At 34.0% G+C, this 12,809-nt stretch overlaps 1 protein-coding gene across 8 annotated transcripts in view; it reads left to right on the forward strand.

Annotated features, from left to right (window-relative positions):
- The first annotated feature begins 1,449 nt into the window (after nt 1-1,449).
- The window catches only part of LOC124364793 (eukaryotic translation initiation factor 4E-binding protein Mextli), a 99,284-nt gene continuing 87,924 nt past the window's right edge, over nt 1,450-12,809 (forward strand). For 7 of the 8 annotated variants that reach the window (XM_046820548.1, XM_046820545.1, XM_046820549.1 and 4 more), the window contains exon 1: nt 1,451-1,595. The gene's annotated coding sequence lies outside the window, so the exon portion shown is untranslated. Of the gene's footprint in view, nt 1,596-12,809 lie in introns of all 8 variants that reach the window. The other variant, XM_046820552.1, reaches the window with a different exon arrangement.

Genomic DNA, 12,809 nt, shown 5'->3' on the forward strand with positions numbered 1-12,809 from the left:
CGTTTTATCCCTAAGTAGTTGATAACAGTCTTTGCACAGTTCCAGTCCTCCTTAGACGAGCTATCTCTAGGTTCTCGCCGCCATTCACTAACAACTGTTTCACTGGTTTGAAACGATCCTGGGAAGTGTGTAAATTGACATAAGCTTAAGCATGTTTTCTGGTATATTTTCGTTAATTAACAGAAATCCTACATTAAAACAGCATGCACAGTAATGATTTATGAAGACATCAATCGATCCCCTCATATTTTATGCCTTGCCAGTTTGGAGAATGCACATTTCTTCTGTTGAACTTAACAGAAGAAATTATAAAATAAAATATTGAGGATTGTAGTTAATTGTTCATGATACATTCAAAGCACGAAACTACCTATGTAAAAATTAGGACATAGTTCAATCAGGGAGTTAATTAAGAGGAAATCTACGGCATTTTCAGCATATAAACCATGTTCACGTAGTATTAATATCCCACGTCGGCCAGATTTCGGCAAAGTAAGATTAGAATCAATGGCCAAGTGATAGTTGAATATTTGATTATGTAACTTATCAGTCTATTAGAAGATAATTCTAAATGTATTGGCACTAGAAACTTAGTTCCACTCCCAGTTAGTTAACAGCACAGTTTGTTATTCCTTTGCTGGTGGCATTTTCTATTTATAATAATGTATACTTACTTTTTTGAAGTGTGAAAATATTTAAAATATGTAGTAAAATTCCTGCTCATTATATATGTTCATAATATTCTGTTACGAAAACTATTTACTTTGACTAACTGTAACGAAATGGATTCTTAAAAACGAATTCTTCATCCATAAAGAATGGTTTGCTTATAAGTGTGTGCAATGATCATTGTTATAATATACTGCGGAATTTCATAAAATGCCTACAACTTCCTATTGAAAATAAGGGCGAAGGCTAAAACCAAACTGGTTTACGACTGGTGCCTACTAGAAATAAGAAACTTTTGCCTTCAGGTAATGAACCGAATGTTAAAAAAATCTTATGTAGGATCTGATATAAGACATAATGCCAAGGATTTGGAGGAACCTCCACTGGACATTTCCTTAAATTGATCACGATTACCCAATTGACAGGACGACTAGACCGGAGAACAGTACTCCAAGAGAGACGGACTAGTTGGACATACAAAGCCCTTAATGCCCCCTGAGAAAACCCATTTTTAAATGTTCTGGTGATAAAACTAAGAGTTTTCTCTAACTCAGATAGCAACCAGGTGACTATCAGGTCTCAATGTTGATGATATTATCCCTTCAAGTTCATTAACAACTGGAGACCTTCCCATGTTCAGACGGACATTCTTATATCTTCTTATCTAGATCAGGATCAAATCAAAGTATAGTATTTACTTTTGTTATACAATTAGTTCATATAACATAATGAACTACACATTTTTATATTGAAATGCAACACAACGGGATTTTTATAGCACTTCTTCTTTGTATATCTTTCAAATGGACACAAGAAAAAATGTAGAAATTTATAACAACTCATTCAGCTGATCATTAAAAGGGGTAAAGTGATTCGTAGGTTAGGAATTTGTGTTTTGATTTGATTTTACGACTTGACTTATCTAGGTAAGTAAATGAATCATTAATTCTTATATTACGAGATAATTTTCTTATATGTCTTTATCTCTATTTATTAACAAATGTACTATGGTTGTCACCTTAATTTTTATTGACACTATAAAATCAAGTCGTCCTGTTCTCAAATTAGGCATATTAAATAAATGTAACCTTTTCCCTTTTTAGATAAACAATAAATTTTGTATCATAATAAAATATAATATTTAGACTAATAGTTCTAATGCTAGTAGGATTGGCTTTGAAAATTATGAGTTGGAACTTTGTAAGTTGGGTAATCTGATAGAGGGTTATAATAATCAACATAGCTGTCATTGCATAGGCAACTTATGGGATTGGTTAGTAGAACAAATTGCTATATATCAGCTAGGCAAATATGTCAATATACTTTTTAATCTATTATTCCATGAATTTATTTGGGTGTTGACACTAAAGGGTGATGTGGTATGGAGTGGTTACTGGGGTCATAACATCCTTTCCAGGAAGTTTCATATAATGTCCTCAAAGAATAGTGGTGGATAAAAATATTAGAAAAACTTAGTCCATGGCTGCAGTAAGCGACGAACACTCGATAATATTGAATCATCGATATTCATGAGTAAAGAATCCTTGCTACAACTACTTAAACCAAATTACATTATATTTTAATTAGGTATGTTGTATTTCAAATTATACTAGTATAAAAAGTAATAATGTTATAGTGAATAAAAACAATCCAGCATATGTGTGTTTATAACTAGTATAATAAACAAAACAGTATAAAATTTACTTCATTTTTACTATTATGAAGGATAAACGTGTCTGACACAAATAAAACATGTGCATAACCACTGCACTTGGTGCTACTACAAATCAGCAGTAATAGTGTCAGTAACTGGTTATTCAGTGGGAACCTATTACCGGGGCACTGTTGTTTCAGTAACAGCTGGGTCGAATAATTTGTCCTCATAACGAATTATGGTTTTGGGTTACTCGGAAACCACTAATGGGTCATTCCATGTCAATTCAACCAGGTCATTTCACCAAACACCTCAGATTTTTATGAAACTTGGTACATTTGTTCTATATATAGAGATTAATAACACCACCAATTTTAAATTTTTATCTCACATACTTTTTTAGTTATGGCACTTTAAAGTTTGGTCGTTTTCTCAGTTTCCGAGCATTGGATAGTGCCCAGTAAAACGTGTATTAGGATAGAAAAAAAAAATTCTCATTCACTTATTTGGCACCCAATCTTGGTGAAATTTTTTAAGGTAGGTTTATATAAGTATAAGGAAATTAAAAAAATATATAACATTAACCCTAAGCTAAGCATAAAATATTATAAAAAAAATATTTTTTGAACTTTTTACAATTTAAAAAAACGGGAACATGGCTCAGCGTAAAATTAAATATCTCAAAAAGGGAATGAGATAATCAAGAATTTTTTCCCCCCTAAATTATCTATATGAAATGGGCTTTAATTTAATAAAATAAAAAGTTTTGTGTATTTTCTTCCTCTATTTATTGATAACCATTGAAAGTGACATTATATTACTTACGCTAGCAATGTGAAGTTCGCGCCTGGTTTCAATAAAATGGGTATAGCTTGTTAAACAAGGATAAATTACATTTTTATGTTTGGAAATCATAATTCACCCTTTCACTGTACTTATTTTAAGGCTTTGAAAGTTAATGAACCATTAGCTTTTCAATTAATTTTATGCACTCTGGTGAGAATTGATATGTTCTTCCAGTCGAGGTGTGTGGAGGCTCAACCACTGCAAGGATGTGTGGAATCGGCACATCACCATATATCATCTCGTTTTGGCCAGTAAAATGAGGGGGATGGTCCTGCTGGGATGAAGAAATTTTACTGTAGCGTCTCCATCTTCCTTGGCAACATTTGTTATATTATCCCAAAGAACCAAAGATTGTCGTATTTACAAGCAATGTAGCGTGAGGGGTACAAATCTTCTTCTCTTACATTTAAGGCCAACCCTCTCCTTAAATTGTTACGTTAGGCTAGGATGTTCATCAGTACTAATTCGCCTTGCTTCTAATGTTTCCTGAAGAGTCCCAAGGGTCTAAAGTTGTGAAAACTTCTGGTACCTGGAAGAGTTTTAAGGTTTTCAAACGTGTTTCAAGCTGTCGGCGAACATCATCTGCTGATTCTTTTGAAATGAAATGGAAATTTATTTTGGATATGTTTGATTTACAAAACTCGTAAAAGGTAGCTGCTGTTAGTATTTGATCTTGAAGAGGCCTTTGAAGACTTGCTTTTCTCGCCAACCTTTTAACAGTTCCCCCAATACCGTCACATTCAGTTTTGCCGTGGCTTGTAGCAAAGAAAGACCATTGGCCTTTAATTTTGAAGTCTTTTTCATGAAGTGAAAGGTTCATGAAAGTTGTATTTGTTCTTGTACTGTCCGGCGCAACCGTCACTGTAATAGTGAACATCCGTGACATTGGGATAATTTTCCTTGACATAACTCTAACAGGGGTTTCTTGTATTTTATAAACCATACAAACATCATGATTTAAGTCATCGGAGATTACACAATGTGATGAGACTATTTTTTTTTCCAATCGTCAACACACATGTTAATAATTACTGGATGAAACAGTACAGGAGTCTGAGGTCCAATGATAACCCTGCACCTCATCTTGAATCACAAATGAGAAATTCTCACTAAAGTCCATTGATATAATGGCTTCGTTTGGCGCACAGTTATCCTTTAAGCTTTTAAAATAGCTGGACTGGCTTTTTGCAATATAAGAATGAGGATCAGTTTTTCTATTTTTGTTGCCAACTCGTCAACAAATTCATCAATAGTTGAAGTTTGTGTTATCATCTGTGTCCTGTCTGTAGCTACCCACTGTTTGAATTCTATTCTATCATCTTCTTCATAGTTTTCAAACTTTGCTTGTAAGAATGTTGTCAGATTGTCTTTTGAGGGGACATGTTTCACATCGCCTTAACATGCAGTTTTGAGTTGGATTTTCACATAAAAGAAGATTTTGTAGATCTTTGTGACTCTCTTCCAGTTGTGCTGCATGTATTAAAGAGCAACACATTTTGATGAATAGTACACACACAAACAGAGTGTGTTCCACTAGCACCAGCCAGAACACACATTTGGGACGAAAGAGTACAAAAACTTGGAGAACCCTATTTTTTATGTCAGGATGTTCCCCTTTTGAAGTTTGCAAATATTTTCATTGAGTGTTACTTTAAAATTAATCTTTTCTTCTCATATTTTTTTCTTATCCCAGGCTTACTACATCTTTCATACACCTGGCAAAACTCTTGATTGCTCGTACGCTTTGATAAAAATTTGTGACCAACTCCACAACTTCAGGACTGAGTTTCTTTCCTCTTCTTGGTTCAGGTTCAGCCAAAAAGTCCTTTTTCTTTGTACAATTTTTTGTGCCTGTCTAGCAGAATAATCAGACACTTCAAAGGCATCTTTGATTTTTGTTTCTCGACCAATTCAGTGATGCTGGAATCGTTTAATAGTTGTATTTTCTTTTTTTGATGAAAGTTTATTTACTTCACTTTTTATATTCTCAACAAGCAGGTCCATTTCAATCTGCTTTTTGTTCAGCTGTTTTTTGCAATTTAGGTATTTTTGGTGGCAACTGAACATCTAAAACTGTTTTCAATTTTCTTTTTTACATTTTGATGCAGTTTTTCTAATTTATTTTGTGCATAACCAATTTTGGAGGTTTTCATTCAACGCATGTAATTTAAAGAGGTGAACAACCAATATCCGTTAAAGAGGAATTTAGAGAATCAATAGCCCTCTTCTTTTTGTAATCTGAGTTTCAGTTTCAGTCGGCAGTGTAAAAAGATCATCATCATGTGATTCTTCTTCACAGTCATTTGGAGTAGAGAATATATTTTTAGAGCAATTGGTGCACAACTTTTCCCCTGGTTTTACCTTTAAACCTTTTGTGATACAGGCCTGACTTTGCTGAATACTTACAACTCTTAAGCCATTTTTAATGGGTTTTCTTATGTTTTTTAAAAGGATCACAACAGACTTTTTGGAGGAATTCGTACTTGGTCAAAAATAAACTCTTATGATGCAAACAAATGTTAATTATTTCCTTATCAATCTAATTCACTTCTTATTTTAATCAAGTTGAGATTTTCTTACAGACAAATCACTAACATTTTCTAGCCCTTTTTTTGTAACATAAGTTAATTTGTGGCATTCTGTCAGTTTTTTAATAGCACCTATACTACACTTATTGTCCATTTCTAATTGATTTAAAAGCAGGTTAAATTTTCTCTTCTTTACAAATGCATCATAAAAACAACGAAAATTTCAAAATTAAGTTCAAAAATTTGATCTATACAAGTATATGGAATATCATTAAAATCTTTGTATTAATATTAGGTTTTTTAAAGATTGGCACCTTAGTTAAAACTCAATTCAACACTCAGACACACACACTAACACAATATCATAAATCCAAAGAAAGGTAAACACCACTTTATAACCACCACAGCTTATAACACTGTTACCTCTTGGGACACTAGTAACAGACTTGGCTCATAACTGTCAGATACACTGCCTAGAAAAAGCAGCCTGTCATGACATATAAAACCTCGTGTATTGGCAACTTGCCCAGATTAGGAGGTAGAATATCTGCCTGTTTATTTCTGTAGTCTAATCTATTTAAACATGAATGTTGACATTGAACTTAGGTACAGTACTGTGTTAAACTAAGCTTCTATATAAATATTATAATAATTATAATTGTTTATATAGAACATTATAATTATTAAAATGTTAAATTAAAATTATTAAAAATTTTATTTAATTTTCATTAACAATCTGTAGCCATTGAGACCTGGTACAACCTCGCTTTGATTGTAATTAAACCCTTCCAACGCGGCTAGCGCCTAAAGACGCGGGAACTGTGCCGATGCTTTAAACGCGGATTACGTCTACAAACGCAAAAGCTTTTACTTATGAAATGGCGAAGAATTAGTTGTTTAAAAAAACTTCCGTAAGAGAGCAGATCGATGTTCCTTTCGACTGTCGGGACTAGACATAAAAACGCTTTGTCACCGTTGGTGGACTTTGTAACGGTTATCTACTCGGGTTGCCAACTGAAAGCAATCGAGTGCCGCCATTTTTTTGTATGTCCTGTGACGCGGCATTCGCCTACAGGACGCGTTCGTTTCATTCAGCTGAGTTTAACTACGTTGTGTGTTGGTCGTATGTTGGTTATATTGTTATTAAACAAAGTGTTTTGAATCAGTCCGTTGTAAATTCTTATACAATTATCTTATACAATTCTTATAAAATTGTTTTTACTAACATTTAGTATAATTTTGTTATAATGGCTAATCCAGATGATCCAAGTTTTGACAAGATGAGCGCATTTTTTGGTTTTATTATGTGTAATATTTTTTCAATTATTTGTTTTGTATTTTATACCAGTTTCACCATACAAGTCCAGTTTATTTATTCTAAATAAATAAGGTTTATAAGTACAATATTTGTTTCATTTCCCTTGTAGGCTATCTATAAATAAGTTTGTGTTGAATTTCACATTATTACATTTCAAAATCTTATACTGAACTTATTTATTTTATGTACTAATTATACAGGAACTTCAGTTACATTTTTTACTCATTATAAATAACCTGTATAAATGTAATGTAATCTGTCAAATAGTGTTGCTATGTACATTATCCTGCAATGCAGTTTTATTCAAAATTTCAAATATATTCGTGCGTATAAAATTTTCAAAAAATATGTAATATTACATGTTTATTATTTTTTCTTATTGAGGTAATACCAAGGTATATGAAACAAAAATTAGCATTGGGAAATTAAAAAAAAAAAATATTTTTTTATGTCTTAGCGTTTTGACAGTAATTTAGATTAGCGCTTTAAGGGTTAATATATTGTAACTTGCAATGGCCTTAGTTAATAGAAGGAAGAAAATACACAAAAACTTTTATTTTTATTAAATAAAGCCCACTTCATATAGATAATTTTGGCGGGGAAAAAATTTCTTGATTATCTCATTCCCTTTTTGAGATATTTAATTTTTACGCTGAGCCATGTTCCCGTTTTTTTAAATTGTAAAAAGTTCAAAAAATATTTTTTTATAATAATTTTATGCTTTAGCTTAGGGTTATGTTATATATTTTTTTAACTTCCTTATACTTATATAAAACTACCTTGAAAATTTCACCAAGATTGGGTGCCAAAATAAGTGAATGAGAAATTTTTTTTTCTATCCTAATACACGTTTTACTGGGCACTATCCAATGCTCGGAAACTGAGAAACGACCAAACTTTAAAAGTGCCAATAACTAAAAAAAGTATGTGAGATAAAAATTTAAAATTTGGTGGTGTTATTAATCTCTATATATAGAAACAAATGTACCAAGTTTCATAAAAATCTGAGGTGTTTGGTGAAAAAATTATTTTTTTCTGGTTTTGAATTGATGTGGGAATGACCCTAATAGTAGCCCAGGCCATTTTGTGCAAGCAATGAGGCATTTATTAGCAATAGAAGGTAATTGTGAAGTTATCAGCTGACTCGGCAAAATATGAGTTTCGTGGTATAACCTATTGCTATTGTCCTCCTGAAGAAAAACAATATAAGCTTTCAATGGGTGAAAATGACAAATAATGATGCTATAGAACATTAAAAGTGGAACTAATTTTGGCTGCAGTATAATAAGATGGTGTAACAGGTAATGTCAGCAGCAAACAATAGGAGAATTATAAAAAGACCATGTGTAGCACGTAAAACAATGAAATAATACTCTGCACAAGAAAATTAGGGGTGCAGTATAATAAGAGGCCACCACCTCAATATAATCATAGTATATCCTTAAAAACAGTAAAAAGTAACAAAATGTTAAACTGTTTTCTTTGTTACATTTTATAGAGACACATAAGAGATAGTTTTTATATAACGTAATTCGTGTCAACATTTTTGTTTATATAATTTAGATAATCATAAAATAATATGAATTTATTATACTGCAGTCCTAATTTTCTTGTGCGGAGTATTATCTCATTGTTCTACAGGTGACACATGGTCTTTTTATGATCATAAACGTTTGCTGCTGACATTACCTGTTACGCCATCTTTAAATACAAAAATAATAATATTGAAATCATAGGAATTTTACCCAAATAAAACACGTTTTGTGAGTAGGGTACGATAAGCGGACCCGGTTTTTTCATATAGAAGAATTTAATCTTCCATGCCTAATATTCGCATCTCGAATCCTAGACTATCAATTGATATAAAAGTATCTATAGCTCTAAATAACAATCATATGTTTTAACCCATTGCGGATCATGTTGTTTTGGCACGCGGGCACGAATTAATTTACAGTCAGCGGCCGCACGAACAGCAATAGTGCGCCACATCGTATCGCTCGCTATTGTATACTAGAAAATTCAGCTGTGAAGGTATTCGTTCAGATGGAACATGGGCTTGCTGGGGTATCCGTGATGTAGGAACGATAACACGCGAGCAAGGTTCCAGGGTGGCAGGGATGATGTCTGGATCATAGTCTAAATAAAGCGGCTCGGGCAAAGCGATTACAACATTCTGGCCATTGTCTAGACTAAACCTGCTAATATGTACGTCTTCGTCTTATCATTGTGTCACTAACCTCAAAAGTATTATAATAACAACTGAGGAAAACATCCAATCAGAAGCGCTAAAAAGCAGAGAGTAAACTCATATGAATGATTTTTCAACTTCGACATACAACTGCGATCTGTAGGATGTTTATAAAACTTTTGAAAACTCTAAACGTAGACCGTTGTTAAACACTCTTAGTTGACAAACGAAGACGATCGCCTGATCTATCAGACATTAAAAGAACTATTTGGAGGGAAACTTAAAAGCAGACCGCTTTTGCGACCTGAGCTCGTCATCGTGCCATTAGGCCCGGCCGCTGCGTGACGAGTCCAGCTCGTCAGTGATCCGCAATGGGTTAAATTAAAATATGAGTATATAGGAATATGGGAAAACTCATTAATAAATAAGTAATGGCATAAATAATAAACGAACCAGAACGAGATTGATCAAACAGGAAAACCCATAATTAATTATGAGCCACATATTCATGTGGTTTATGCAATTAATTATTGAATTGTTTATAATTATACACACGTAATTATCTATTATTACGTGTATGTCTAATAATTATTACGAGGGTCGTCCACAAAGTAACCTCCGTTTTGAAATAAAAAATAAACTAGTTGAGATACAAAAATTTTATTATATAAATGTTAAAACAGCAGCTTTTCTCTACTTTTCTACAAATTCAAGCATTTATCATATCTTTTAACAGTTTTTTAAATTCCGTCTTTAAAAAAATCTGCCGCCTGAGAACGTAGCCAACATGTTACAGCGTTTTGAAGCTCTTCATCACTCGCAAACATCTGAGATGCAAGCAACCGCTTCATGTACGGGAAAAGATGGAAATCACTGGGAGCCAAATCCGGGCTGTAGGGGGGGGTGGTCAAAAACGTCCCATTTGAACTTTTTCAAAAGTTCTGTAGTTCTTTGAGCTGTATGAGGGCGGGCGTTGTCATGGACAAACACAACACCAGATGTCAGAAGACCACGACGCTTGTTTTGAATCGCTCGTCGTAGCCGTTTTAAGGTTTCACAGTAAGCTGCAGCTGTAATGGTCGTACCACGCTCCATAACTTCAACGAGCAAGATGCCCTTAGCATCCCAAAAAAACTGTAGCCATCAATTTTCTCGCTGAAAAAGATTGGCGAGCTTTCTTCGGCTTGCTTGGCGAAGCGGTATGACCCCATTGCATTGACGGACTACACCTTCGCTCATAATGTTTGGGCCATACACCGCACTCAATTCACGATGAATTTCAGCTGCTGTGTAACTTTTTGACCACAGAAATCTTATTACACCACGCACTTCACACGTGGCGGGATTTTCTATCACGGCGCTCATGTTTTTACGTTATACCAAAAGAACGCGCGATCGCACGATGCTCTCCTTCGCACAGCTAGAAGCGTACTGAACGGCTGCGCACACCAATGTGAGAATGGCGGCGCTACCCGCACTACTTATCGCGCCACGCCCAAACGGCGGTTACTTTATGGACGACCCTCGTATTATTGTTATATATACATGTAATTGTATATATAATAATAACATGATTACGTATATTATTTGAAAGTGTTTACAGCTGTTGGTATAGATTAGGTTAATTGTTCAAAATAGTTAATCAGTATCTACTGAATATATATCGATGGTTATGATTAAGTAATATCGTTTGCCAATTTAAATGTAAAAAATCGAGTCCGCTTATCGTACCCTACCTGTTTTTGTTAATTTAGACCGTCTAAGAATAAAAGTTTGTTACAGCCTGACACAGGTGCTGATGGTGGCATACGAAAAAACATTCCTCGACATAGTGCCTAAAAAAAAAATTAAATTCTAAATGGTCGGTCACAAATACCTCCGGCCATTATTGCTTTATAGGAAACATTACTTAAAAAAACACAAATATTAAATTCACCAAACCATAACTTCCTACTATCTTGCATGAAAAGTAGTTCCACTTTGAACATTCTCAAATTCATTATTTGTCATTTTAAGGGGATTCCCTACTGAAAAATGGCCAATATTGACCAAAAATATTTTAAAAAAAATTTTATTTTTTTTCTTGTTCTATGTCTTATAAGGTATCAGAAAAACACAACATATGGCATAATATAGCTTTTTATCACTGTACACAAAAAATATTTGAAGCTGAGTGTGCACACCTACTTTTGGAGCGTTCAGCCAGAACCAGGCTGTGGGTGCCTCTAATGTAACATTACTAATATTTTTATTTTGCTCCTTATTCATCTTAGAAAGTAATACTTTCACTATATCTATTTTTATATAGTTTATGCTAATCATCTAAGTACAGTACTTTTTCTTTTTCATCTATGTAACTGGCAGAATAAAAAAAACTTATTACAAACAGTTTATGTAATCTGTCAGCTGATTCCTGTTTGTTTACAATTGTTTTCAGTTGAACTAGTTTTGAGGTTATAGTGTTTATTCAGTGTAGTGTACCTAGTGTAGAGTGTAATATGGTGAAAGTAAAGAAAAATAAAAGACTACAATCAAAAAGAAATAAAGAGAAAGCTAACCTAAGGTGGAGTGAGAAAATAAACCTAGGCCTAGATTTAGCCAGCAAGAGAAGTGATGTGGGTTGTGATGCAGAAAACTTGATTAGGCCTAGCACAAGTGATTCAGGTGATGAACAGTGTAAGGACCAAGGTATGCCTTCCTAAACCTACAGGTTTTGCTTTGTACAATAGTTACAAGCATGAAGTAAATATTGAAAACAATAGTGTTGAATATATTCTTGTAGATTCTAAAAAAACTTATGGATTTGCTTTCTTCATTTCCATGCAAAGAATGTTTTCACGACAATGTGGAGGTAAAACTAGTAGTTACTAAAGGTTTTTGCCCACACTTTTAGTCTAGTTTGCTCAGCTTGCGGTGAACAAAACTCTCTTTCAGACATCGGATCGACTATCGACCAAGGAATCAAAACGGCCAGCGTTTGATGTAAATCGTTAGGGCTGTAAAGGCGTTTTCTTCTATTGGTAAAGGGCACAGAGCTTTAGAAATGTTTTGCGTTGCTATGAACATGAAGCCTATGCAGTTTTTGTCGTACAACAAACATATAATAGCTCTTAGAGATGTGTACAGAAACGAAGTAAATAAATCACTCATTGAAGCTCGAAAACGAAGTTCGTAAATGCTATGGGGACTTGAATGATGATAATAGTATTCTTGACATTACAGTAAGCTATGACGGAAAGTTGGCAAAAGAGAGGGTTTACCTCTAAATACGGAATTGGGTGCTGCATTGAAGTTCTAACTGGGCTTGTTATTGACTTTGAAAATTATGGTCCAAGTACTGTAAGCGTGCCCGCTACAGAAAGCTAAAACTAAAGGTAACATGGTCGCTTTTGATGCATGGTTTGAAGCTCATAAGCCTATGTGTCAATGTAACTATGTTGGATCATCCCCTGCCATGGAGATAACCGCAGCTGAAAGGCTCTGGGCCCGCTCGGAATCTTTAGGTTTCCGGTATACAACATTGGTCTCAGATGGCGATGCAAAAACCCAAACTCACCTAAATGAGTTTGTTAATCCATACCAAGGTGTGCAAATTGAGGAAGGTTG

The sequence above is a fragment of the Homalodisca vitripennis genome, chromosome 6 (assembly GCF_021130785.1).
Source record: "Homalodisca vitripennis isolate AUS2020 chromosome 6, UT_GWSS_2.1, whole genome shotgun sequence".
Lineage (NCBI taxonomy): Eukaryota > Metazoa > Arthropoda > Insecta > Hemiptera > Cicadellidae > Homalodisca > Homalodisca vitripennis.